The sequence below is a fragment of the Ursus americanus genome, chromosome 24 (assembly GCF_024610735.1).
Source record: "Ursus americanus isolate L20-20 chromosome 24, mUrsAme1.1.p, whole genome shotgun sequence".
Taxonomy (NCBI): domain Eukaryota; kingdom Metazoa; phylum Chordata; class Mammalia; order Carnivora; family Ursidae; genus Ursus; species Ursus americanus.
The window spans coordinates 46,429,309-46,432,617 of record NC_142150.1 but is presented as its reverse complement, the minus strand read 5'-3'; positions in this window follow the sequence as shown (position 1 = coordinate 46,432,617).

Below are 3,309 nucleotides of genomic sequence, written 5' to 3'. Positions count from 1 at the left end.
ACTGACTGAGCCATCCAAGTGCCCCAACAATACTGTGTTGCATATTTGAACATTGCTGAGAGTACTTCTTGGAAGTTCCACCATGAGAAACGGTTTTGTGACCATGTGTGGTGATGGGTGTTGATCACACTATGACCACGTCACAACGGGTACAAACACTGACTCATCGTGCTGTACACCTGAAACCAAGATCATGTTACATATTATATTTGAATGAAAAACGCAGTCTTAGTTAAATAAAAGCAGAAAATTAGAGAAGGAGGGGCGCCTGGGTGGCTCAGTCATTAAGCGTCTGCCTTCGGCTCAGGGCGTGATCCCAGGGTCCTGGGATCCAGCCCTGCATCGGGCTCCTCCACTGGGAGCCTGCTTCTTCCTTTCCTGCTCCCCCTGCTTGTGTTCCCTCTCTCGATGGCTGTCTCTCTGTCTGTCAAATAAATAAATAAAATCTTTAAAAAAAAAGAAAATTAGAGAAGGAAACAAATCACATAAAACTCCCCACTCCCAAGACTGCTAAGATCTTGGTTGATCCCATGGGATTTAAAAAAAAAAAAACAGACAAATCTCATGGTCTGTCATCCCAAGTCACTTGTGTTGTTGAGCTCTCTGAAGTAGTTTCTTCACTAGTCAGATAAGAGTTACCCAAGCCCTTGTCCTGGTGAGTGTGATCTGTCCCTCTTCAATGCCATGCATGCCCATGAATCCCAAGGCATGCTTTCTGTCCTGCACACTGGCCTGGTGGCTGCCCTCATGCTCCCTCTGACCCATGCTGCAGACTTCTGGGTTCGCTCTGCCATTCCTTTGGATTGGTCTGTGCTCACAGGGGAGAAACTTCAGGGTGACTGGCTTCTCCCTTCCCTGTGGGGCCTCAAGCAGACTTCCTGATGGCTGCTATGGATGAAGAAACCCCATGGCCTGGTCTGCACCATCACAATCCACTGATGGTTAGCCCTGCAGGGTGGTGGAGGGGCAGCCTGCTAGAGGACAAGACTTTCATGGTCTCTGAGGTTGTTTTAGTTGTGGGAAAGGGGAGATGGCTTTAGGATTCATATAAAGTGGTTAGTAGGTTGTCTGGCTGGTCAGAGTCTTGAAAGGAGCATGACTGGAAGCTTGGTGGCAAGGAATGGGCACGGAGTGTGAAGTCACTCATGTCCCGTGTAAGTGCCCTGCAGAGGGCATGCACCTTGGGGGACCCACCTGTACGCAGGCAGACAAGGCGACCCATCCTGTGGGATGCCTTCCTGTTTGTACCGTCATTCCTGGTTCTTTTTGCAGGGCTGCCATTAACGTAGAGATGGAAGCCACACGTGGTTTCCTTTCATGGGGGTTGACCCGTCATGTCGCGGAGCGCTCAACCTGCCTTCATCATGAGCCAGTGCTGAGCCCCTGTGTCTTCACTCTGTGGTTGGAGGTGGGGTGTGAGAATTCAGGCTTGCTTCTGACATAGGTGATCCACCGACTGGGGCCTGCCAGAGGCTCCACAAAGTGTGTGTCCGCCTCAGACACTTCACGCACCGATGGGTCTGTGTGCTCACACGACTCAAACGGCAGGCTGTATTACAGCCTGGTTCTGGAGCAAAATTCTTTGGTCAGAGCTCTGCTTACAACTGAAGGTGTTTACTTAATGGTTGAGAGCAACACACCCAAATGGAGTGCATGTGAAAATCCTAAAAGGCTCACCAAATGGTGAATTTTGGAAGGTGCGGCAACTTTGCCTCAATTCAGAAGGAATATTTTGACGCTTCTCAGACCACTGGATCCATAAAAACCATGCCCGTATCACAGGGTTTACCCCCATCCTTGAGTATACCTGTGTCTTACCGAGGGACTGAGGGTGCTTCTCCCGGGGGTAAAGCATTACTGCTGGGCTAATTAACATGGTTCCAACATGGAGCAGTCCAGTGTCATGTTCCTGGACACATAGACAGTTGAGACAGTTGTGGAGAATATTGTGGTGGTGGGCTTGGTCTAGCCTTGAGGAAAACAGCGGAAGTGTGTTGCTGCCCTGATGATCTCTGCTGCCTGGGCTTCAGGAGAAGACATCTGCCAGGTCAGTACTGGGTCTCAGGTCAGAGATTGTCCAGAAGAGCAGCCTCAACTGGCATCACCACACACTTGTTTAAACAATCCACAGCCTTTGTCCAAGACCCATCAAGATTTTGTATGGGCCAAACAGGAGAGGTACATGAGGACGGGCAGGGATTGTTAGTCCTGCATCTTCCAAATCTTTACTGGAGGCACTAATCTCTGGATTCCCCTGGGGAAGCTGTATTGACTTTGGTTCAGTGTTTGTGGTGTGTGTGTGTGTGTGTGTGTGTGTGTGTACATGCACACATATTGAGATAAAATTCTGGTGGGTTTCATTTTGCTACCACACTATCTCTTGTTCTGGCTTCTGGTTCTCAAGTTCCATGATCAGTAGTCTTTTCCTGTTATCTATTCCCTGTGGGCAGGCAGACAGATGATGGGTCCACAGGCCCACGGGACCCACTGTAAGGCCCCCCAAGGCCAAGACCCATGCTCCTGCTGACTTCCGCAGGCCTTTACTCTGAGTCGTGCCCCACTGTAGGATTTGGGGCCCTAAGGACCAGCATTGATTCAGAGCTGGTATCTGGTGGCCCTCTAGAATATCCAGGTTTATCCCTTTTTTCCAGGGCAAGTCATGGCTGTGGGTTCCTCCAGGGAAGGCCTAGGAGAACAACCATGTCTGTGGCTGTGCTGCAGGGCCCTCCTGCAGGGGGATCTGGCTTTCCTGCCCATCAGTGGGCTCTGGACTTGTGATTTGACTCAGGTTTAGGAACTTGGCTAGAGGCTGAAAATCTTCACCACGGTGCTTTGAATCACATTTCTGTCACTGGACCTAGAACTTTCCTGATGATGTAGATCAAGTAGCATCTTAGCAGGGCTCCCACTCCTGATCAGCTACCCCCTGCTACAAATCCCTGCATTTAAAGCACACTCAGTCTCATTGTTCCCTTCTTGCAGATTACTGTGATGAGTGGGACACTTGCCCCTGACAGCTAAGTGCCAGCATCTGGTCTCTGCTGTGCTGGGGTCTCAGGGGCATGAGGGGGTCCAGGACTGTTGTAGTGGCCCCCACAGTAAATATCTCTGGCCACAAAGAGCTTTGCAAGGACACTAAGACCCTCCTCACCAATGCATTTCTTCATCTCTACAGGGACACTGCCTCCTGACCCCACCAGGAAATGTATTGGGTGGGGGGGGTGGAGGGGAGCAGGCAAGCCATACCTAATCAACCCACTGAAACATCCTCATCTCCCTGGACCCTTAGGCCCCTTCCCTTACAGTGGG